This window comes from Macaca fascicularis, chromosome 8, assembly GCF_037993035.2.
Source record: "Macaca fascicularis isolate 582-1 chromosome 8, T2T-MFA8v1.1".
NCBI lineage: Eukaryota > Metazoa > Chordata > Mammalia > Primates > Cercopithecidae > Macaca > Macaca fascicularis.
In genome coordinates, this window is record NC_088382.1 from 36297332 (window position 1) to 36324056 (window position 26725).

At 37.3% G+C, this 26725-nt stretch overlaps 2 long non-coding RNA genes across 5 annotated transcripts in view; one reads left to right on the forward strand and one right to left on the reverse strand.

Moving 5' to 3' along the window:
- The window catches only part of LOC107130592 (uncharacterized), a 130779-nt gene extending 117846 nt beyond the window's left edge, over nucleotides 1-12933 (forward strand). Inside the window, exons 3-5 of one of the 4 annotated variants that reach the window (XR_010577239.2) lie at nucleotides 5171-5296; nucleotides 5381-5513; nucleotides 8173-12933. This is a non-coding gene — a long non-coding RNA (uncharacterized lncRNA). The remainder of the gene's footprint in view (nucleotides 1-5170; nucleotides 5297-5380; nucleotides 5514-8172) is intronic. The other 3 variants (XR_010577240.2, XR_001492900.4, XR_012417195.1) reach the window with 3 other exon arrangements.
- Nucleotides 12934-23628: 10695 nt separating this feature from the next.
- The window catches only part of LOC141407580 (uncharacterized), a 65707-nt gene continuing 62610 nt past the window's right edge, over nucleotides 23629-26725 (reverse strand). Inside the window, exon 2 of the long non-coding RNA XR_012417197.1 lies at nucleotides 23629-24174. This is a non-coding gene — a long non-coding RNA (uncharacterized lncRNA). The remainder of the gene's footprint in view (nucleotides 24175-26725) is intronic.

A 26725-nucleotide genomic window follows, 5' to 3' on the forward strand; every position in this document is an offset into this window, starting at 1 on the left:
TCAGTTCATATCTAGTGACTGTATCACTCTTCATGGCTAGCTAATATTTGAAACCTCGTCATGCTGACGAACCAGGCAACCATTCCTGTCTTAGTTTGAGAGTCCCATTAAGAGTAGCCATTTATAGGGGAAATCAGAGATTTTTGTTTCACTCAATGTTTCACAGACATAAACCTTTCCAAAATTCTCCTTCCCAACTTTGAAGATGCATATTTAGATCAAGATGATACTTGATATTAATTCAGAAGAAATTATTTATTCATGCCTTACAGTTTTTCACTTCAAGTTTTAAGAGAAATTGATTAGAGTCACTCTCATCTAAGGAGACACAAATTATTTATCATATGACAAAAACAGCACTTGATGTGTTAAAAGGGACCAAACTATGTGCAGTGAGCACAATTCCACAATGATGCATCGAGTTTCTGGTAGAGGAGCATTATGCTGGTAATGCAACATTTGTGGCTTGGCTGAAATCCACAGGCACCGTTTGCCTCAACAACGAGCCACTCTTCATTTCACTTCCTCTTCTTTAACCAAGTTCAACTCTATTTTGCTTCTTCCCACACAAACTAGTATTTTATGACAGGAAAATATACAAAGGTCCATGTTTTTCTAACTTCTTCTGAGCCCCTTTTCACAGCCTGTCCTTTACTTTGCCTTCTTTTGACACAACAGTGGTAAATTATCCAAATAATGTCTTCAAGGATGTGATGAGAGACTGTGTTTAAGGGATGCAAGTTAGTATGTTCTGTCTCTATCATATACTCTAGTTCTTTTCTTCTTCCTTGTGTCTGTTTTCCTTGGGGAAAATTAATCTGTGTTCTTCCTGGGCTCACTTTTGTATTTTCCATACAATGTTTGGCAGGCTCCCAAATGACTTTCCTTTTCCCATCCAGACAAGATAGAGAATAATTCCAAAGCTGTGGCCCTGCTTTTTCATCCTTTAAATGCAGTGTGGACTGAGCCTCTAAATTTAGTGACTGCTCTTGTTGGATTTAAAAAAAAAATCTAATTGGACAGTATTGGCCCTTAGCTTGCCATGAACCTTTCTCACTCCCCATGGCCCTCTGTAGTTTCTGCTTCCTCCCACCACCAAAAACTACCCCACAAAATTTTAAAAGCATGAGCAGCTTCCTAGTTCAAAACCAGTCATAAAACCCAGTATTCCAAGTTTTGCTTCTACTTGAGCAATGTGTGGCTTTTGAACTCTGATTTACATCCAGATTTTAGTGCATATTAAGCATTTTCTCTTTCTTACATGGTAGGGTTTTTTGTAGACTGTATCCAGCTCAATCTTGCTGGTTTCCCTCCCACCCTCCTTTCCTTTAACCAACAAATTTCCCCAGTCCCCAGATGATACATAAAATCGGGAACTTGCTCATCGATCAGAAAATCAGTACTTGCTTCATAGTTTCTCTCTCTCATTTTAGAAGATTTTGATTTCCTCTTCTCGCATCTTTTTATCTGCTCACTCTATGTCAACAGAGGTGAACTTGGAGTAGAATGTAAGGGGTTTCCAGTGTCTGGTCAAGATTTTTTCCAGTACTGGTCATTTTCCTGGCATTACCAACTTCACCTCAGGAGGCAGTGGCTCCTTAATTCTGGGCTGTGAAAAAGATGTGCTCCATGAATGCAGGAATTTTATCTGCTTTCCTTACAGCACATAGAATAGTGCCTGGCACCTAGTAGGTTCTTAATAAATATTATACGAATTAATGCATACAATCCTGATGAGTTGGAGAGTTTTTAATTCAAATGGTTCATCATTTTTATGATTTATCATGAAAATATATGAAGGCATTTTCATGCTGCAATATTTGACATTTTCAGTGTTCCCATTTTCATCATGAACTCAGATTTAAAAACCAACAAACAAATATATTTCGGCTCAGTCAGGTGAGGAACAGATACTTCTGGAAGAGCCTTTAAGATGGCTGCCCAAGGACATTTTTAAGTTTTACTTAAACATGTGTTGGCTGGTGATGGCAGTACTGGTAAAACTATATTTGGGAAATGTTAATGTCATTTGACTGGTGAATTTGAGAAGCATACAGTCACTTTAGTTATTGAAGTCCATCACCTGTGTTTCCTACCAACACTAGACCTTTTAAATTCAGTGTGCTAAACATATACTTGGTGGCCTGATAAATGGCTGTTGTGTCCAAGTCCAATGTACCATTATCATGTCTGATATAACATCAAGAGTTATAAGTATGTATCTAATTGGCACTGAGGTCAGATGGCAGCATATGGAAACATCCCATCACATTGTGTGGCAATGCAATGACACAGGAGTTAGACATGTTAGATATGAGTTCTAAATTTCTCTTCAAAGAATCAATATGTCAGTAGGTTCAATTCTTTGCCTTCTACTTCTAAACTTAACTTCCTCATAAAGCAACCTTTTCTGATTACCTGCTCCACCCTGACTCATTCCGATATCCTGCTCGTCATAACCATTTTTCCCACCAAACCACTCACCCCATCACTCTCTTTAAATTAGTCAGTCGGAATTAGTTTAGCCTGTGCTGTCTAACCCTACCCAATAGGGGAACTACACAGCAGCAGGGGCCAAGTGTGTCAGGAATAAACCCCCTTTTCGAAACTCCCTTGTCCGGGTGTGTACTCACCATTGCTCCATCTGTGAGGGCACACCCTTCTATAGAAGTAAACTGCCTTGCTGAGAAGAAATAAAAGAAAATTTTCTATTCGAGTGCTATTTCTTTTGTGGCACCAAAACTTTATTTATAACAGGCAGATAGTGAGGGTGCAGAAGTGCTTGGTAAGGATTTCCTTTTAATGAAGAGCAGCCCCAAATCATTTTTCTTTCTAACAAAGAGCAGCCTGTAAAATCGAGTTGTAGCCATAGGTGCTGGCAGTTGTGCCAACCATGTTCAAAATGGCAGCTCCATCTTGCCTTCTCTGCCACCCACATGTACAGTAAGGAGCAGACAAGATGGCCCTGGCCAAGGGGTAAGTTCATGTGCATAATAAGATTAGGGTGAGGCAGCCAGCCTTCCCCAGTGCCCTATGTAAACGTCATACCTGATTAAACCAATCTGTGAGTCCTAAGTAAATCAAACACTGCCTCTCCAAGCCAGACTATAAAATCCGGCGGATCCACCACCAGCAGGCTGCCTTTTACCCTCAGAACTCTCCTCTCTGTCACTAGAGAGCTGTTTTCCTTTCTCTTGCCTATTAAACCTCTGCTCCTAAATTTTCCTGGCACAAGATGACGAAACCTGGGTATTTACCCTAGACGATGTAGCTGCTTCAGTAATGGATAGTAAAGACAGGAAAATCAAGGCAAAATGTATTGTCTTCCAATGAAACAAATATCACCAGTACTGTGACATTTCTTCCAGAAGCAACGGTATAACTTTGACAGGCCTTTTCATTGGCTTGCTGGAAAACTAACTGGCAATGCCGACTAGAAGTGGCTTGCTGTGTTTGTTCTGGTCCTACCAGAGTTTGTCATGGATCTGCCTCTGGAAACTCATGAAGCGCATGACTTAGTGCAGCTCTGACAACTGTTCTCCTGAGGGGAATGATACCCTGCGAGAGAAGGTGAAGTCGGAAGCCTACTTTCATAGGTGCTGGTTCTCTGATGTCTGAGATGCAGCATTTGCCACTTTATTATATGGCCAACCAGACTGTGAGCTCAAACTTCAGGATGCTAAAGGGAATGAATATGGCAGTTTAAAAAAAAAAAAAAAAAAAACCTTTATATTTTAGACCTCCAAAATTGGCTGTTTAGACCCCAGTTGTTTCCTTCCTGAGTTTCAAATGCAAGAATGCTATAGTCACAACACACACAGACACAAAATCACTGGGTTTCGATTTTTCTTCTGGAATTGGGACATACATGAGTGAATAAAATATCCCTGGGAAAAACTCTAAATATCCAACGAACTAGTAAATCAAGATATAACAACACATTATTAAAATTTTAAAATACATAAAAATACTGTAGTAAACTGATAAAAAGCAGAATACAAATTAAATATACATATAGTCACAATTATAGTTCAAAATTAAAAACTCAGCCAGGCACAGTGGCTCATGTCTATAATCCCAGCACTTAAACCTAATGGGAAATATATTTTAAACAGTTAACGTGGGATTATGAATAGTTTCCTTCTTCTGTGCATGTGTGTATTTAATTTGACAACATTTTATTGTAATGAAGGAAAAGTAAACTGAATTGGCTAAAAATCATCAAGCATTAAAAATTCCTTGAAAATTAAAGGAAGCATAAAAATAGCATATGATCATTAGATTACTGGGAAATATTTATAAGACATTGATGTATCATTTATCTACATTATGAAAAACAATTACATGACAAACTCATCATTTTAAGATGATTCTGTATCAAATGGGATTTCAAAATATGGCTTTCAGTACTTCTCAAAACTTTCAAGATCATCGGAAACAAGGGAAGTCTGAGAAACTCTCAGTTTCAAACCAACACAATTGTGCAATACAGTTCATATCCTCTTTTGGTTTATTTCTCTAATAAGAGCCCATTATTTCTGTGTCTTTGGCCATAGCTGTGTAAAACTAATTAATAATTTTGTTGGGTATATTTACTACTCTAACCATCCTCCCCCAAATATTTTCTCAGTCTGAATTAAGGCAATTATTTTATTGGAAAAAAATAGTTCTAATAGCTGGCTCACTGTCCCTGGCCTGATTACTATAAGCTATTTACTGAAATCAAATGCTATTGGCTATGTGCTGGCTGTGTCACAGTGTTCAAATTTTTGTCTTCTATTTGCATCTATTTTTGCAAGAGAAAACAATTATTCTAGTCTATATTTAAAAACTAACCCAATATACCCAATATATTTTATGCAAAGCTCTCTTCAGTACATAAATTTTTAAAATCTCTGTCCTTGTTTCCTACACTGTTTTTCCTTCCATTCAGTCATTTATTCCACAGGTATTTTTATTTCAGAGCAGTTTGAAATTTACAGGAAAAAATTGCAGTTGATAGAGTTCCCACACATCCTACAGCCCATTTTCTCTATTACGGACATCTTACATTGGTATGGTGTATTAGTTATAATTCATAAATTAATGCTGATAAATTACTAACTAAAGTTTATACTTAATTCATATTTATTTAGTTTGTTTTTAACAAAATATCATTTTTCTATTCCAGGATCCCAACTAGAATACGACGTTGCATTTAATCATAATATCTCCTTAGGTTCCTCTTGGCTGTGACAGTTTCTCAAGACTTCCCTTGTTTTTGATGATCTTGAAAGTTTTGAGAAGTACTGAACAGGTATTTTGTAGAATTTTCCTCCCTTGGGATTTGTCTGATTTTTTTTTTTAATTTCATAACTAGACTGTGGTTGTGTGTTTTAAGGAGGAATATCACAGAAGCGAAGTGCAATTCTTATCATGTCATATCAAGAGCACACACTAACAACATGACTTATTGCTGAATATTGAACTTGATCACCTGGCTGAGGTAGTGTTTGCCAGATTTCTCTGTAAAGGTACTGTTTTTCCCTCCATTCTATACTGTACTCCTTCAAAAGAAATCACCAACCACAGTTCATACTTAAGGAGTGGGGAAGTTACGATCTATTTATTTGAGGACAGAACATCTACATAATTATTTGGATTCTTCTGCATGGGAGATTTGTCTACTCTCACCAATTTACTAATTCACTCAACTATTTATATCCATATGGATTCATGGATACTCATTTTATACTTTTGGTTATAATCTAATACCACTTTACTTATTTTGTTGCTCAAATTGCTGTGGCTTTGGCCAGTGGGGGCCCTTTCAGTTGGTTCTGGTGTCCCTTTGCTAAGCCCTCATCCTTGTGTGGAGTTGTTGTATTTTTTTTGAGCACTTCCTTATTTTTTTTGGTACTAAAGGATGTTCCAGGATCATCACAGATACATTCTGCCCCAGTCTTAGAATCAGCCCATTTTCCAAGGAGCCCGAACTCCATTTATTCAAGAAAGGTGTTAAAATCAAATCTGGGCACTAGATGTGCTTGTTACTCCTAGGATGTTGTTGCTTCCAGACCCTTTCAGTTGAGAGAGTAAGGAAATCTACATGTATATTAACATATTTATAAACATTTCTATATGTAACTATGTTATGCTGAACATGAGTTTATAAGGGTGTTTTCAATTCTAATTTATTAGAATGCTTTTAGTTCTAATCTGGCCTCTTCCCCTTGCTTACTTGTAAACTCTCACCCCAGTAATAAAAAGCCTAGATGTTTCCATTTACTTAATTGTTCAACTCCAAAATAGATGTGTAGTGGTATCAGAATTGTTATACCTTACACAGGCATTTATTTTTGAGTGGAGTTTTTGGTAGTCAATCAATTGCCTGAATCTGGGCTAAATATATGTATTTTAAAATCATCTGCATTTGTTAAATTTCATTATCTCTACCTCATAATTTAAACATTCCTATGAATACAAACAGATAATTAAAGATCGTTTGCAACTGGAAAACATAATTTTAACACTCTCTTCCTACCCCATTTTAAATATGATGAAACTTGAGTTCAAAGAATTACATACTCAAGGTCACACATGAGTAACAGTTATAGCATGTTGTCACTTGAAAGATATCTATGTTAAAATGGTAGCACACCAGTTATACCTGATCCACCATCTTTAAATTTCCTTTAAAAGACCATAAAAATACATATAAAAAATACAATTAAAAAATACGAATAGAAATTGTAAAACATTGGACAAAGAAATGCCCTAGACTTTTCTTTACCTATGCAGATAGACCAGAAGAAGATAAGAAAACCTAAATGCCCTAGACTTTTCTTTACCTATGCAGATAGACCAGAAGAAGATAAGAAAATACTTGGTTTTTCCTCTCTGCTCAACGTAACTCTATAACAAAGGAGCAACAGTGTCTAAAAATATTTTTTTTATATACTTTAAGTTCTAGGGTACATGTGTATAACGTGCAGGTTTGTTACCCAGCAATAAAATTATCAATAAAAAGGTTGAAGGCAGTAAAAAATAAATAATTAATGAGATGCCTGAATGCAGAGCATAGGGAGAGAAAATGTTAATTGTGACAGAGAAGTTGTTGACATGGAAATTAGAGGATGGATATTTTACCTGTATAAGAAATCAAAACAGGCTGGTCTTGCTGGCTCATGCCTATAATCCCAGTGGTTTGGGAGACTGAGGTGGGAGGATCACATGAGCCCAGGAGTTCAAGAACAGCCTAGGGAAAATAGTAAAACCCTGTCTCTACAACAACAGAAACACTAGCCATGCGAGGCGAGAGGCTGAGGTGGGATGATCATTTGAGATGTCAAGGCTGTAGTGAGCTATGTTCACACCACTGCATTCTAGCCTGGGTGACAGAGCATTTTATGTGTGTCTCAGAAAAAGAAAAATGAAAACAGAGAGCAAAGAAAATCACATTTTTCAAGTCCTGAGCAGTGTAACTGAAGTAAAAGATATAGTGACTGAAATTATAATTTACCTATAAAATAATTGACTACCTGGACATGCAAACACACACACACATACACTAAAAAGCTCCTAGAATGCCTAAGAAACCAGTGCACTTTACTGCAATTACAAAGATAAGGAAGGTGTGATCTTTATTAGTATAATAATAATCAGTTAGAAAGCACAATGGAAAAGTATTCCAGTGCCGATGATGTTGGGGAGCTGCTCACATATTCAAGAGAAATGCACAGATACCAAAGCAGAAAGGACAATAAACAGGAGTCCTCATGGTCAAAAGATTAGCAGATGCACCTTTCAATGGGAGGAGCAGGTTTTGGACCATACTGCAGCACTTTTCTTCTTTCTGTGCTGCTTTGAGGGAAGGCAGTGGTAATACTAATCACTAACACTTAATGGTTCTTATGAGGTGGACACTGTTGTAAATGCTACATACATATTAATACACTTAGCCTTACTGTAGACTTAACCCTGTAAGTTTAAGAAGCTGGATGAACCCTACACAGGTTTAACCAAAGAAATCCAAATCAAGACACAATATAATTAAACTTCTGAAAACTAAAGACAAAGAAAAAGTACAGAAAGCAACCAGAGAAAAATGATCTTAGATTTCCCTTACCTACAGGGAAAAAAAGACTATTTGTATGACAGCAAATTAATACTCATATTATCTTCATTTTGTAGGTGAATAAACTGACACTGGAACATTCAGGAACTTCTTCGTGGTCATGGTCACCCAGCTAGAGTGTGGAAGCCAGACTGTCTGATTCCACGATCTGTGTTCTTAATCCTATGCATAAGGAAGCCATAATGAGGCAACCACTATTTTTAAGATTCACAGATGTTCGGGCCCAATTCACCAGAATGCCAAGTTATACAGAGTTGTGGAATCAAAACTGCAATTAGTAATAAAATGTGATGCTCTCTGGAACGTTTTTCATACATATATATGCTTCTTGGGACTCTCTCTGAAGGTTAAGAGAAATTGAGAAACAATGGAGAATTTAAGTGTTTTAGATCCTACATACATTAGACTTAAAAATAGTAACTATATACATGAGTATTTATAAACTTAAGAATGAACATAACATGAACCATGTGGCACCTATAAAATGAAAATAAAATACCTACAAACCAACTGAGAGCAATAAAAGAAGCTTTAAGGACTTTCACTTCAGGAAGTCTGAATTAGATGCTCCTTCCCATTCCTCCCCCTAATTACAACAAGCTTGGACGTTACATACAGAACAAACAGAAGGAGGCTCTGAAAGATGAAGAGAAGGCAAGTAGCTACAGACTTCACAACGTAAGGAATAATATGGTGGTGAATTACATTTGTGATGTTTTTTTGTCTCATATCCCATAATATCTCATATCTCATAATCAGTTAGAAAGCACAGTGAAAAAGTATTCCAAGGCCAATGGTGTTAGAGAACTGCTCACAAATTCAACAGAAATGCACAGATACCAAAGCAGAAAGGACAATAAACAAGAGTGTTCATGGTCAAAAGATTAGAAGATGCAGCTTTCAATGGGAAGGACAGGTTCTGGACCACACTGCAGTGCTTTTCTGCTTTCTGTGCTTTCCCACTCTAGAAGCTGAAGAAGATAACCCCAAAATGTCAACATATGTAGACCAAAAACCAGGCCCAATAAAAGTCTGCTCTCTCTAGCCAAAGGACTACAGTAGGGCAGCCCAGCAAGACAGAAAACCTTCAGACAACCTACCCCAGCCAAACACTAACAAAAAAAGTAAAAGAAAAAGTGAGCCACCACCCACTCCATATCAGTAAAAACTAAGTGGAAAGTCTAGACTTTCACCTCAAGAGGTTGCAACAAGCTACTCCAATACCCCTGCCGGGATAGTGTCACAGAAGGCTAAGTAAGGACCTGTGTTGTTGATTCCCCTCCAGAAGTAAAGAGTCCATACCTGCTATTTTAAGAGAGACCACATGGAAAGCCTAGATTTCAACACCTACCCAGCCTTAATGCTGTATTCTTTCCCTTCTTTACTGTTTGATATCAAAGCAGCTCAGTGCAGAGTCAGAATGTTTGGCATTACTCTTCAGTAATGAGGCCACCTCCACCATGGTGGTAGTGGAGACCATGTGAGGACCAGGACTTGTACCCTGCCCAGAAGTAATGAGTAGACCCCTCTATAGGAAAGCTGAGGGGGAACCTAAACTTCTACCTCTCTCTGGCAGTAATAAAGTAGGGACTCACTTCCCCCTGCTGAGCAATAACAGAAAAAGCCAGCTGAAGTAAAAGCTTATTTCTTTCTTTATGTATATATGTTTTTGGAGAACGAGTCTTATTCTGTCACCTAGGCTGGAGCGCAGTGGAATAATCAGGGCTTACTGCAGCCTCAACCTCCTGGGCTCAAGCAGTCCTTCCACCTCAGCCTCCCGAGTAGCTAGGACCACAGGTGTGCACCACCACACATTGCTAACATTAACCTTTTTTCTAGAGATGGGGTCTTCCTATGTTGCCCAGGCTGGTCTGAAACTCCTGGGCTCAAGTGATCCTCCCACCTTGACGTCCCGGAGGGCTGGGATTACAGGTAAGAGTCATCACTCCAGGCTGAAGCTTTATATAATAACCAGAGTCTCATATTACAAAATGTCAAAGATTCAGTGAAAAGTTACTTGTTATGAATGGACAAGATCTCAAACTGACTGACAGAAGACAATTAATAGATGCTAACACTGAGATGACAAAGTTGTTAGAATCATCTGACAAATATTTTAAAGCGGCTATAATAAAAGTGCTACTGCAAGTGATTATAAACATGCTTGAGGCAAATGAAAAAATGCTACAAAGCTCAGAAAATAAATAAAATATATAAAGAAGAATCAAAGGGAAATTATAGAACCAAAAGATACCATAACTGAAATGCAAAGCTCCATGGATGGACTCAACAACAGAATGGAAAAGACAGAGGAAAGAAGTAGTTTACAGGAAATTAGAATAGACTAGAAAAATGAGCAAGACCCTGTGATAAAGAGCAAATATTTATGTTATTGAATTCCAGGAAAGAGAAGAGAATGAAAAAGTACTTAAATAATGGCTTAAGAATTTCTCACATTTTGCAAAGATTTAAACCTACAATTTGAGAAGCTGGGCAAACCTCAAACAGGATAAACCAAAGACACTCACACCAAGAAAAATAGTAATTAAACTTCTGATTAAGGAAGAAAAACAAAGATCTGGAAAGCAGCAAGAAAAAAACTGACGCACTTTCTATATGGTAAAAGCAATTTGAACGACAGAAGATTTCTCATCAGAAACTGTGGGGACCATGAGGAAGTAACAGATATTTTTCAAGTGCTGAAATAAATCAACTGTCAATACAAAATGCTCTACTCAGTGAAAATATCTTTCAGGAATAAGAGGAAATCAGGACATACACAGACCTTTTTTTTTTTTTTAATTAAGAATTTGTTGTTAGTTTATCTCCCTAAAAGAATGGCTAACGTTCTCCAAACACGAAGGAAATTGATAAGGAATCTTGAAATTTCAGTTAGAAACAATGAACATGGTAAGAAAAATATTGGTCAGTACACTAAGTTTCATTTCTCCTCTTGAATTTTCTAAATTATGACTTAGGATTGAAAGAAAAATCATAACATCTGGTATATATGTAGAGGAAAGATTTAAGACAGTGATGTTATAAATGAGGGAGGGTAAAGGAACATGAGATAACCACTAATATGACACACCAATAGACTATGATAAATTATGTGTCTAATGTGATTACTAGAAAAACCAGTTAAAATATAAAGATTGACAGAGTGAATTTAAAAACATGACACACTATATGCTGTTTACAATAAACTCACTTCGAAGATAATGCTATAGTCGGGTTGAAATTAAAAGAAATAAAATAGTGTATTATGTAAACCATCAAAAAAAAGCAGGAATGGCTGTATTAACGTTAAAGTCAGCTTCAGAACTAAGGAAATTATCAGAGAGGGACATTATATAATTAAATGGTCGATTTACCAAAAGAACATAGCAATCATAAATGTGCTTGCAGCAAACAACGAAGCTGGAAAATATGTGAAGTGAAACTGATAGACCTAAAAGGAGAAACAGATACATCCATTCATTGTAGTTGGGGCCTTTATCACCCGTCACTCAACAATTGGTAGAACTGGACAGAAAACCAATAACAGTATGAAAGAACTCAACAACATGAGACAATAGGATCTAATATATATAGAACATTTCAGCAACAGCAGAATACATGTTCTTCAAGTTCTCACAGAACAACGTATAAAGATAGACGCTGAGCCATAAAACCAGCCTCAACAAATTTAAAAGAACTGATACGCTACAAGTACTTTCTCCAACCACAAAAGAACCAAACTAGAAATCAATAACAATGATAATGGGAAAAATCTCCAAACACTTGAAAACTGAACAACAATAGTTTTATAACCCATGGTCATAGAGGAAATCTCAAATTTTAAAAATGCACTGAAATGAATGAAAATGAAAACAACAAAATTTGTGAGACACATAAAGCAGAACTGATGGGAAAATATATAGCACTAAATGCATGCTCTAGAAAAGTCTTCAACCAGTAACCTAAGCTTCCACCACAAAAACCTAAAAAAAAGAAGGAAAAATAGACCCAATGCCAGCAGAAAGATGCAATAACAAAGGGTAGAACTCAATAAAATTGAAAACCGATAAACACTTTAAAGAAGAATAAAACAAAATAAAACAAAGAGCTGGTTCTTCGAAAAGGTCAATTACATTGACAAACCTCAAGCAAGACTGTCAAAAAAAAAAAAAAAGGACTTACCAGAGATGAAATGGGATATCGCTACCAATACTGCAAATATCAAAAGGATAAGTAAATACTCTGAACTGTACAGACATGAATCTGACAATTTAGACAAAATGGATCATTTCCCTAGAAAACACAAACTACTACAACTTACCCAATGTAAGACAGATTATTTGAATAGCCTTATAAGTACTAAAAAAAAATTAAACTCATGATTTAAAAATTCCGAAACAGAAAGTCTCCAGGGCCAAATTGTTTCCTTCAGAATTCCACCACATTTGTCAAGATTTGACAGCAATTCTATACAGTGTCTTTGAGAAAATAGAAGGTGGTATTTTCTAATTCATTTTAGGAAGCTATTAATACCCTGATACCAAAATGTATACTGCAAATTGATAAAATTATAGACCCCTGCATATTAAATTTCAAAATAAAAATGATAAAAATACTTGGGTAATGAATAACAGCATAACAAAAAACCACAGACCAATAGCTCATGAACATAGACACAAAAAATGCTTCACAATTTGACATAGAATTCAGTAATATATGAGAATTATATACCACGACCCAGTAAGACTTATTCCAAGAATGGAAGACTGGCTCAATAGTTAAAAATCAATCAGTGTAGTGCAAATATTAATAGCTAATGAAGAAATGTCATAAAATGAATGCAGAAAAAGGATTTGACAAAATTCAGCACTCATTTATGAAAAAATGCTCAGAAAAAATAGGAATTAAAGGACACCCACAAAAACTTTCAGCTAACATAATTCTTAATGGTGAATGATTGAATGAATGTTTTCTTCCTGAGCTTGAGAATAAGGTAAGGGTATCATCCCTAATGACTCTTATTCAACATAGCGCTCAAAGTTCTATGAAGTGCAATTAGGCAATAAAGGGAAATAAAAGACAGGTTAAAAAAAAAAAAAGGAAGAAATTAAATTGTATTTGAAAAAGCTGATTGTCTACCTAGAAAATCTCAAGGAAAACACTATTAATATACAGAACAACCTGAATGAATCTTCAGAGAATTATGCTGTATCAGAAAAAGCCAATCCCAAAAGATTACATACTATGTAATTCCATTTGTATAAGATTCTTGAACTGACAAAACTATAGAAGTGAACAGATTAGTGATTGTTAGGGGTGAGGGGGCATGGGTCAGAGACAGGAGTTGGGGATATAAAAAGGCAACCTGAGGGATCCTTATGGTGATTGAAATGTTCTGTATGTTGGCTCTATCAGTGTCAGTACTCTGGTTCGACTATGGTTCTACAGTTTTACAAGATGTTATTCAGGAAAACTGCATAAATGGTGCCCAGGATCTCTCTATTGTTTCTTGCTGATTATGTATCTGCAATGATTGCAAAATAAAAAGGTTTAATTTTTAAAAAGGATTAAACATTACATAGCACACACCTGAATAAAAGACAAAATTTGGCTAAGGATTATTTTTGTCCTAATATGTGGATTTTGTACAACATAAATCACAATCCCCTACAATCTGTACTGTAAATTGATAAAATGTAAAACCTGTGTATTACAAAATAAAAGATGAACAAAAATTACAAAACACTAATTTAAGTAAGAAATACCCTAGTGCCCCAATGTATCAGTAGACAAACACATGGACAGATAGTTTACAAAAGGGGAAGAACATATGGTGAATAAATATTACGAGATGTCTAATATTGTTAGCTGTCAGTGAAACATGAAATAAAATGACACTGCACACATCTCAAGTCTCTAGCAGAGCACTGACCAAACTGAAACTTCCCACTTCAACTGGAATTTAATTTGCTAAATCATTTTTCCTCAATCTAAGTAAATTCATAGCTATTCTCTCTAAACACATTCACTAGAATAATTGACAAGACACTGTACATCCCTTGACTTCTTGACCTGCAGCTTCCTGATTGCCTTCTTGGCTTTACTTAGAAAATACCCACTAGCATCCTACTGTTAGTATAGTTCTCAAGTCTCTCTCCATGGAAATAACAGTCTAGGAAAAGGGCCTACAACATAAATCTCAGAGTGGTTACAAATTTTTGTGAGAAATGATATCTTCATGGGGCACACCCCACTTGTTAGCACTGGGTGTGACACTCCCAGGACCCTTGGGAGTGGTGGTTAGCTCCAGCTACAGGCTGATATTACAAAGATAGGGCAACCTCATAGGGAAACCTCATGGGTTTCACGTCTTGAATGTGCCTCATAGTTTTATTTTTTCTAAGATATGTTTCTACCGGATTGAATTATTTTCAGTCTTCACAGTTTCTCTTTTCATTCAATGGAAAATTTGAAAAAAGAATTACATGTTTTGTCTGAGACTGGGAAGTGGACAGGCCTGGCCCTGACATTCACAGGATCTACTCAAGGAGACACACACTATGAGCAGTGAGACCCTCAAGCCAAGCCAACCAATTCCTGTTTACAGCTTGGGCAGACCTCAAACTCTGTTTATATTGCCCATTCCAGGTTAGAAGGCCAGATTCAAACAGAATTCCTGCAGAAATTCATATAGATTCTCGCAAATCCTGAACCAGAATATGGCAGCAAATTGAGAGAGCTGGTGCCCTTTTGCCCAGGCCCTGGACTTCAGCTGGCAGCTCTCCCTTCTCTTTCTTTCCTGGGTTCTATCTTGTACTACAAGGGACCTCACAAACATGTATGTGGGCACACCAGCTATTGAGCTCTGTATTCATCTCACAAGGAGCCAATCTTAGGCCACCCTTCCTTGGGTTTTGGAATAGGCATATCAGCTTTGGGATCTGTTCTTTGGAAGTAGAGCTTTGTGAAGAGCCTGCACATGCCCAGAAGTGAAGCCAGGGCTGTTTTGGGCAAAGAATTCTGAGGTTCCAGGACCCAGATCATGAAAGACATGGTAAGTTCTCTGAGTGAAAAAAGATCTCTTTGGCCCCACCACTCTGCCCTATGGAGAAGAGCTCAGCTAAAGAGTAAAGTGAGGCTGTCAGAAGTATAAGGCCCAGGACAACGAGACGTTTAATGCCAGACGTAGAGTTAATTGTCCACAAAAGTGGAAAATTTTCTAATTTACCAATTGACCTATTACTCAATAATTAACAAGAAATTCAATTCATTTTATTCCCACCCATCCACATCAAATGGTCTTGATGAATCATTGTGCATATCTTCTTAGCATCTTAGGCATTCATAGGGAAAGAGATAGATATAAATATTTGGTGGGTACTCTTTTTATGTTTTGAGGAAGGACGAAGGGGATATAGAGATCAGAGTTTGGACGTAGAATACAGCTCCACTTTTTCTCTCTGTTGCAATATAATGGGGTGTGCCATACTGCTAAGATGGTCCCCTAGATGTTCACCTTTTATTTATGCCATATCGCTTACTCAAAATTATTTGAGGCAGCGTTACATTACAGTTTAACTTTGCCCTTTTAAGCTTTTGTCATGATAAAAAGTACTTTCACATGTAACATTTCATTTTACTCTAGTATAATAGATTGCATTCAAGAGTTACTTTCTAATTTCTAATTTTGGGTTCATTAATAATAAACAACTTTACATATTCATTGAGTAATTTTTATGCATCAGGTACAATGTTACATGCTGGGAATATAATAGTGAGTAAACAAGATAGACACAATTCCATCTTCACTAAATTTATAGTCTATTGGAAAACACACTCCCAAAAAATCAGGAAAAAAATTCAAACAATCATTAATTTTAATAAATAGCTTTAAAGGAGGAAAAATACAAAAGAACATATTAAGTCATTGAAACAAAATTAACAAGGATATTCAGGACTTGAACTCAGCTCTGGATCAAGTGGACTGATTATCTACAGAACTCTCCAACCAAAAACAATAGAATATATATTATTCTCAGTGCCACATGGCACTTGCTCTAAAATTGATCACATAATTGGAAATAAAACACTCTTCAGCAAATGAAAAAGAACTGAAATCAACAGTCTCTCAGACCACAGTACAATCAAATTAGAACTCAAGATTATGAAATTCAAAACCACACAACTATGTGGAAATTGAACAACCTGCTCCTGAATGACTCCGGGTAAGTAATGAAATTAAGACAGAAATTAAGAAGTTCTTTGAAACCAATGGGAACAAAAAGACAATGTACGAGAATCTCTGGGATGCAGCTCAAGCAGTGTTAAGAGGGAAATTTATAGCACTAAATGCCCATATCAGAAAGCTACAAAGATTTCAAATCAACACCCTAACATCTCAACTAAAAGAACTAGAGAACCAAGAGCAAATGAAATGAAAATTAAAATCACAATGAGATACCATTTCATGCCAGTCAGAATGGCAATTAAAAAGTACAGAAACAACAGATGCTGGAGAGGCTGTGGAGAAACAGGAACGCTTTTACACTATTGGCAGAAATGTAAATTAGTTCATTGTGGAAGACAGGTGGCAATTTTTCAAAGACCTAGAATGAGAAATACCATTTGACCCAGCAATTGCATTACTGGGTATATATCCAAAGGAATACAAATCTTTCTACTATAAAGATACATGCATGCATATGTTCACTGCAGCACTGTTAACAATAACAAAGACATGGAATCAACCCAAATGCTCATCAATGGTAGACTAGATAAAGAAAATGTGGCACATATACCCCACGGAATAGTATGCAGCTATAAAAAGGAAAGAGGTCATGTGTTTGCAGAGACGTGGATGGAGCTGAAAGCCATTATCCTCAGCAAACTAACACAGGAACAGAACACCAAACACTGCATGTTCTCACTTTTAAGTAGGAGCAGAACAATGAGAACACATGACACAGGAAGGGGAACATCACACACTGGAGCCTGTTGGGTGGTTGTGGGGAGGAAGAACAATGGGGTAAATAGCTAATGCTTGCAGGGCTTAATACCTAGGTGATGGGTTGATAGGTGCAGAGCACTGCCATGGCACATGTTTACCTATGTAACAAACCTTCGCATCCTGCACATGTATTCCAGAACTTAAAATTACAAAAGAACAAAATGCAGAATATATAGCTACATAGGACTTTTAGCTCTATTTCAGATAAATTAAAGAAGCCTTTTCTGACCACTCTATTACAATTAATCATTTTTCCAGCACTCCTCATCTCCTCACTTTTCTCATACACACATATGATCAGCTTACTTTTGATTTTTGCTCTCTCTACTCATATGTAAGCTCTATGAGGATAGGGCCTGCTGCCTTTTTATTGTAATGGCTTTTACTCATTTTTTCTGGGACTGAAATAATGCCTGGCACACCATACAGTAGTTCGCCCCTCCCCTTATCCACAGAGGATATGTTCCAAGACCTCCAATGGATGCCTAAAATTGCACATGGTACCAAACCCTATATACAGACAGTCCCCAACTATCATGGTTCAAATTAAGATTTTTCAGCTTTACAATGGTGTAAAAGTAGTATGCATTCAATAGAAACTGTACTTTGAGGACCTATACAACCATTCATTTTTTGAATTTCAACTTTTGGCTACAGGGAATACATGTGCAACTTTGTTACATGGGTATATTGCATGATGCTGAGGTCTGGGGTACAGATCCTGTCACCCAGGTAGTGAGCATAGTACCCAATAGGTACTATCAGATAGATTCATTAAAGAACTCAAAGTATATTTACCATTTGATCCAGCAATCCCACTACTGGCGACCTATCAAAACAAAAATAAGTCATTGCATGAAAAAGACACATGCACACATGTTATTGCAGCTCGATTCACAGTTGCAAAGATATGGAGTCAACCTAAGTGCCCATCAACCAATGAGTAAAGAAAATGTAGAATATACACACCATGGAATACTACTCAGCCATAAAAAAAGAATGAAATAATGTATTTTGCAACAACTTGGATGGAGCCCCAGGCTATTGTGCTAAGTGAAGTAACTCAGGAATGGAAAACCAAACACCTTTTCTCATTTATAAGCTAAGCTATGAGTACCAAAAGGCATACAGAGTATTGTAATGGACTTTGGAGACTCAGAAGTGGGAGAGTGGGAAGGAGGGTGAGAAGGAGGATGAGAAGAAGGATGGGAAGGAGGATGGAAAGGAGGATGGGAAGAGAGGGTGTGAGATAAACTACATATTAGGTACAATGTATACTACTCAGGTGACAGGTGCACCAAAATCTCAGAATTCACCATTATATAATTCATTCATATAACCAAAAACCACTTGTACCTCAAAAACTATGAAATAAAAAGAATTAAATAATAATAGCTATTCTAAGTGGTATGAGATGGTATCTCATTGTGGTTTGATTTGTATTTCTGATAATGATGTAGCATTTTTTCATGCTCGTTGGACACTTCTTTTGGGAAGTGTCTTTTCATGTTCTTTGCTCATTTTTTACTGGGTTTATTTGGTTCTTGCTTAAGTTCTTTATAGATTCTAGGTATCAGACCTTTGTCAGATGCATTGCTTGTGAATGTTTTCTTCTATTCTACAGGCATCTGTTTACTCTTTATAGTTTCTTTTGCTGTGCAGAAGCTCTTTAGTTTAATTAGATCCCACTTGTCAATTTTTGTTTATGTTGCAGTTGCTTTTTGGGCTTAGCCAAAAGTTATTTGCCAAGGCTGATGTCAAGAAGGGTATTTCCTAGGTATTTTTCTAGTGTTTTTATAGTTTGAGGTCTTAAATTTAAATCCTTAGTCCATCTTGAGTTAATTTTTGCATATGGTGAAAGGGAAGTATTCAATTTTATTATTCTGCATATGTCTAGCCAGTTATCCTAGCATCATTTATTGAATCAGGAGTTCTTACCCCATTGTTTGTTATTGCCAGCTTTGTTGAACATCAGATGGTTGTGTGTGGCTTTATTGCTGAGTTTTCTATTCCATTCCATTGGTCTATGTGTCTGTTTTTGTGCCACTACCATGCTGATTTGGTTACTGTAGACTTGTAGTAGTGTTTGAAGTTGAATAGTGTGATGCCTCTGGATTTGCTTTTTTTTTGCTTAGGATTGCCTTAGCTCTTCAGGCTTTTTGGTTTCATATGAATCTTAGAAAATTTTCTAATTCTGTGAAAAACAACATTGGTAGTCTGATAGGAATAGCATTCAATCTGTAGATTACCTTGAGCAATATGGCCATTCTAAAGATATTGATTCTTCCTACTCGTGAGCATGGAATGTTTTTCCAGTTATCTGTGTTATCTATGATTCCTTTTGGCAGTGTTTTGTAGTTCTCCTTGTAGAGATCTTTCAACTCTGGTTAGCTGTATTACTAGGTATTTCATTTTCTTTGTTGCTAATTTGTAAATGGGATTGTGTTCTTGATTTGACTCTCTGCCTGGATGTTATTGGTGTATAGAAATGCTATTGATTTTTGTACATTGATTTTGTATCCTGAAACCTTACTTATTATAATAGTTCTAGAAGTCTTTAGGGTTTTCTAGATATATAATCATATTGTCAGCAAAGAGAAATAGTTTGATTACTTCTTTTCCTATCTGAATGCCTTGTATTTCTTTCTCTTGCCTGACTGCTCTGGCCAGGACTTCTCGTACTATGTTGAATGGGAGTGGTGAGTGGGCATCCTTGTCTTTTTCCTGTTCTTAAGGGGAATGCCTCCAGCTTTTGCCCATTCATTATGATATTGGCTGTGTTCTGACATAGATGACTCTTACAATTTTGAGGTATGTTCCTTTAATACCTAGTCAATTGAGGGTTTTGTTTGTTTGTTTTTTATCATGAAGGGATGTTGGATTTTATTGAAAGCTTTTTCTACATCTATTAGGTTACATAATTTATTGAAGTTACAGGATCCAATAAATTATGTGAGGTATTCTATACTTTAGCATAAAATAAGTTTTCTATTAGATGATTTTGCCCAGCTATAGGCTAATATAAGTGTTCTGAGTACATTTAAGGTAAGCTAGACTAAGTTATGATATTGGTAGGTCTATTAAATATGATTTTGACTTATATTTTCAAGTTACAATAGGTTTATCAGAATGTAGCCCCATCATAAGTTGAGGAACAGCTGTATACTGTTTTGTTGTTGATCTGATAACCAAGAAAGCTACTGAGTGACTAACAGGTAGGTAGCATACATAGCATGGATATGCTAGACAAAGGGATAACTCACGTCCCAGGCAGGATGAAACAGAACAGTGCAAGGTTTCATCATGCCACTCAGAATGGTGTGCAATTTACGACTTACTAATTATTTCTGGAATTTTTCATTTGATATTTTTAGAACACAGTTGACTGCAGATAACCGAAATCATGGAAAGCAAAACAGCAGTTAAGGGAGACTGTTGTCAGTGCTTAGTAAGTACTTACTGAATGAATAAATGAGGTCATCAGAAAAGGCTTTCTGAGAAATAAACATTTAAGCTGAGACCTAAATATGGAGCCAGTCGTGCAAGGAGGGGTGAGAGGAGAAGACTTTTCTAGGTGGAGGAAACAGATACAAAGTCCCTGAGGCAGGAAAGAGATTTTGACGTACAAGGAACTTAAGAAAGTCCGTATGCTAGAAGCATGTATTGGGCAGTGGCTGGAGCTGAGGTTGGAGACATGAGTAGGACAACGTTGTTCTGTGTCTCATAGGTTAAGGTAAAGATTAGATTTTATTGTAAATGAATTGGGAAGAGATACAAGCAAAGTAGTAATACGTGGGTTTAAACATGATCATGCTTGTTTCTGGGCATGAAACAACTATTAAAGGATGACAAAAGTATAACCATGGAGATCAGTTATAAGACTGTTGCAACAACAGTGATAATATTACCAGTATTTATTGAGCACTTACTCCTATCAGGTACTAGTCGTCTAAGTGCTTTTCATATAGTCTTATTTAAACAAAAATTTAGTTTAATTAACTGGTAAGTTTGATACTTTTCAAATTGTTTTTTTTCTTTTTTTTTTTTTTTTTTTTTTGGAGACGGAGTCTCGCTGTGTCCCCCCAGGCTGGAGTGCAGTGGCGCGACCTCGGCTCACTGCAAGCTCCGCCTCCCGGGTTCCCGCCATTCTCCTGCCTCAGCCTCCTGAGTAGCTGGGACTACAGGCGCCCACTACTGCGCCCGGCTAATTTTTTGTATTTTTAGTAGAGACGGGGTTTCACCGTGGTCTCGATTTCCTGACCTTGTGATCCACCCGCCTCGGCCTCCCAAAGTGCTGGGATTACAGGCGTGAGCCACCGCGCCCGGCCAAATTGTTTTTTTTTCTTAAGCATTACTTTTCCATATTATAATCTACCTTAGTGTAATAAACACTATGATTCAAAGGTTTTTTTGGTTTTTGTTTTGTTTTGTTTTTGAGACGGAGTCTCATGCTGTCACCCAAGCTGAAGTGCGATGGCACAACCTCAGCTCACTGCAACCTCTGCCTCCCGAGTTCAAGCAATTCTCCCCCCTCATCCTCCCTAGTATCTGGGATTACAGGTGCCCATCACCATGCCCAGCTAATTTTTATATTTTTAGTAGAGATGGGGTTTCACCATGTTAGCCAGGCTAGTCTTGAACACCTAACCTCACGTGATCCACCTGCCTTGGCATCCCAAAGTGCTGGGATTACAGGTGTGATCCTATAATCATACCTTACACTGCACCAGCCTTAAAGGTATTCTTTATCTTAAAGAGAAATTGAGAAATGTTCCAGGAGATATTTAAGAATTACAATTGATCCTTGGGCATCTGAAAATGGTGTTTAGAGACAATAATGAAGCCATGCAGGGGATATTCTAAAGTGGGAATTCTTTTGGGAACTGGGTAGGAGAATCCAGCTATTAGAGGTGAAAGTCTAGGCTAACATGACTACAGTGGGAAATATGCAAAGAAGATCAATGCAGGTTAACTGCCAAAAAGAAAGAAAGAAAGAAAGAGAGAAAGAGAGAAAGAGAGAGAGAGAGAGAGAAAGAAAGAAAGAATTGGAAGTTTCATTGAGTAGAGGGGAAGCATAGAGGTAGGGGGGAATTAAAGATATCTTCAAGGCTTTGAGAAACAGAGATATAGTGGACACTGTTCATGCTCTGCCCAGATCCCCTTTATGTGCCTATTGCATCCATCTTCTAAATGCCAGGGAAATTATGTCTTTTTATCTAGGGACAGCTGACAGCTAATGACTGACTTATACATCCTGGAATACGCCTCAAGGTGAGACAACTCTGTGGAGCCCTCCTGCTTCAGAGTTCCCTGTGGGATCAGGCTGAGGCTAGACTTCAACTGAAACCACATCTTGCTCAGCTTCTGCTCTTGCCTTATCTGTTTCTTCTCCTTCCAGATTTCCCCTGAGAGTACTTCCCTCAATAAATCACTTATGTAAGGATCCCTGTCCTAGGCTCTGTTTCTATGGATACTGAGGTAAGATAGAAGAGTGGGGAAATACTGGAGCAACTGCCTTAGAGGGAAAAGTGGGAGAGCAGTGTTAATTTGTACTTGTTTGACAGATACTATCAATCTTTTCCCAACATAGTAAAAGTTCTCATGGTGCACCTTTCACACGGGAAGGGTATGATCACAGCTAGAGGAGGAAATTGCAAGATACTGAAGTAGTAGGCATATTTCAAGTACACTTCATCTAAATTTGACTTTTTAATATCATTTCCTTAGCTAGAGAGCCAAATGCCCATTGAACTAGTTCTAAGTGCATTTTATTAAGTGACCTAAATTTTGAAAATCTAAGTACTTTTCAAATAGAGAATAGAGGACCCATGAGCACCTAGGGATCTGTAAAACATCCCAAACTATTTTTCAAGTGTTGTATTTTTGGCAAAACTTAGTTTAACTCGTTTTGCAAGTGCTCTTCTCTCAGTTTTTAAACCCTTGGGCATTTCAAAGGAAATTTAATCCGTATGTTTCTGATTCATTTACATTTTAAGTCATAAAAATGTTATTTTTATATGGGCTGTTTGATATCCAAGAAACTTTCTGAGCCTTTTTAAAAATCTCTTTAAAGTCTTGTTAGTGGGAGCCAGGGAGCTGACATGGTGTGTGATGCACCACCCGAAAATGTAATCCAGACAGACTCAGTCATAGACTGACCTCAGAACAATGCGTGCCACAGCCAGCCAAAAAATAATGGCAATGTGATGATCAAGAAAGTTGGTCTGGACACCAGAGGACCCCTGAGACACCCAAGAGAAGCCAACAGCAAATGATAGGAAAGATTAAAGTGAGATATATTAGCATGTCCTTGATGCATGGGCACATATAAGGACTAGACTAACCTCGTTATAGCAAGCCATGATTCCTGGCACCTTTCAGCAAGATCCGCAGATTTCTGCAGGACAAAGTCCCATATCCCCACCCACATACTTTATGTAAAGAAAACTGTGCTTTCCCCCAGCATTGTATATAATAAGGCGTCGAAATAACATTCGAGGACTTAAAGTAACTCACTGTATATTCTTACTACAGAGTACTAGGCAGCAATTAAAATGCTGATGTTAATCATATTTAAAGATGTAGAGAGATATTCCTTGTTCATTGCTAAATGCAAAATGTGGTGACAAACCTGTATATAGACATTAGGATCACATTTATTTAAAAAAGGACTATCAAATATCTATGCGCATTGAAATATTAAATAGTAATTATCTGTAACTGGTAGGGTCAAGGTGTTTTTATTTGCTTTGTTATATTTTCTAACTTTTCTACAATATGCATTGTGTAGTTTAAAAAACTATTTGTCTGCATTTTTTAGATTATACAGAATAGTATTCCTATAATATCGTAAGAGAGCAATGCCCTTCTTTCTCTGCTTGTTTCTTTTGCTTGGTAACAACGTGCATAGGGTCCAAGCCGGAGGGGGTGCCGCAGCAAGTACTCGATGATCAAACCGTCTGAGAGTTGATGGAATGCAAGCGTTCATCTGGAATGGCTGAGTCTGTGGTGACCATGCTTTCTGAACCCCAAATTGGTCACACGGCCTAACCTGTGGGGGGTACACAACAGGATAGATTAATTTAAATCGGAACTGCTCTCAAACTTCCAGGACATATGGTCTTTCTGGCTGTGGGGCACGTTGCTTCAGAAAGGAGGAAAAATTCTAAAAGGCAATCTGAGGAACTCTGAAGGAAAAAATAAGAGCTGGTAATTTATAAAACTATAGCTGCTGGTACTGAACATCCGCTGAACAAGAAGAACTCTTCATTCTCCCTCATGTGAATGCAGCAGCATTTTAAATCCAAAGGCCTATTACTCTCACATCTGCTGGCATCTAGTCAGCTGCTGTTTAAAGTCCTCCCTGCACAAAATGAACACGGCTGCCAATATTAATTATCTCCATAATTCTCCTGAAACGTGTAAAATAAATGCTTTCCCCTGAAGAACCACTCTCCCTAATATCATTAGCACCCCATTTCCTCTCTGCTTTTCTACCATCCCCACAACCTCAGGGCTGGTTCTGAATAACAAGCTATTTTCCTGTCTGTTCAGCTGGGCTCGTTACATCCTTTTTGATCATAAAGATGGAGTAATGCAAAGCAAAACCATCCTTTTTGAGCCCCCATTAGTAGAGAAAAGTTAGATACTAATAATCTTTAATGCTTCCTTTAAAAAAAAAAAAAAGTGATTCCACAACATTCCAATCAAAAGGAATAGGATAAGTAGGGGAATCAGTTAATTATATAAAATCAAGTTATTTCAAAGTCCTAGAAAGACTTTAACATTCTGTGATGATTCTATTTAAATATGCTATATTCTTACCTTCTGGAATAGCTAGATCCATTCTAAATAGGCATTAACTTTAAAGTTTAAAAATGATGAAAAGTTTAACCAATTGGCCTGTCATGATTAATCATACTCTTCTACCAAACACTTTCTGCTCAACCCACAAGAAATGAACTCTCGGTGTCATGTCCTATGGGATAGTTTCCGAATGCTGGCAAATCTCTCTTCCAACGGACAGCATTTTCTTCAAAAGTTTACCAGGGCCCTAGTTACAGATTGATGTCATATAAAGTCAATGTCCATTCCAAATCAGACCTACATAAATGAACTTCAAAAGTCCTTCATCCCATAGCAATGCAATGGGATGTTTTACTGATTCCCCCATCTGAGACAGTTTAAGAGAGAGAGGGAAAGGAGGAGGAGGAGAGATGCAAGGAGGGGGGAGAGAGAGACTGACTTGATCTTTGATAAATTCATCCCCTACTGTTCTACTTTTGTCATCATGCCATGAGTCCTAGATTCAATTATCACCAAAGCAGTGGTATCCCCAACATTAGACAGGATGTGAAATATTGTTACAGACTATAGGTGCCTAATAATTATTTCATTGTAAAGGGTAGAGTGATTCGTACAAAACAAAAAGACTGTATATACATCATACTATGAGAGGGAAAGTAACTTTCTCAGGAAAGTTGACACTTGAGTTAAATGATTAGGAGTTAAACCAGGGGTAGAGTGTGAATGCAGAGGATAAATAAATGAATAATATTGTCAAGTACTTTTTGGTCAATGGGCATTACATCGCTACCAATTAGAGCTGGTAGGCATATAGACTACCCCCCTCCCAAAAAAAGAAAACAGATCAGAACCAAATTATGATCAAATGTATATTTGAAAACAATGAAAGTATTTTGTTAATTTTTAAGAAATCAACATCCCTCATCTTAAGTAGATTTTTTCCCATTGGAGATCCAGCAACATTTTATTCTCTGGCTACTTCTGAATCATGTAAAACCAAGTTCTCATTTTTTTTCAGAAAGCAAAAAACTGTGTGATGTTAGAGAATACCTTTTTTTTTTTTTTTTTTTTTTTTTTTTGAGACTCACTGTCGCCCAGGCTGGAGTACAGTGGCGCAATCTTGGCTTACTGCACCCTCCGCCTCCCAGGTTCAAGCGATTCTCCAGCCTCAGCCTCCTGAGTAGCTGGGACTACAGGAGTGCGCCACCGTGTCTGGCTAATTTTTTTTTTAATATTTTTAGTAGAGGCAAGGTTTCACCATGTTGGCCACACTGGTCTCGAACTCCTGACCTCAGGTGACCCACCCGCCTCCGCCTCCCAAGGTGCTGGGATTACAAGCATGAGCCACCGCACCCAGCCTCTTTACTATTTTTCTTAACATAGAATATTACGTTTGAAAAAGCATGTAAACCCAGGACTTTGAGACTAACCTGGGCAACATGGCGAAACATCATCTCTACACAAAATACAAAAATTAGCTGGGTGTGGTGGCACGCATCTGTAGTCTCAATTACTCAGGAGGCTGAGATGGGAGGATTGCTTGAGCCCAGGAGGCTGAGACTGCAGTAAGCCCAAATTGCACTATTGTACTCCAGCCTGAGTGACAGAGTGAGACTCTATCTCAAGAGGAAAAAAAAAAAAAGAAAAAGCATGGATTTAGGTTTGAATCCCAGATTCCCCACCCATCAGCTTCGTGATGTAGCATATTAACTTTTCAGAGACTCAGTTTCCTCATCTGTTTTAATAGTGGCCAACATTTCTTGTTTAATAGAGCTGTTGATAGACTTTAATTCAAT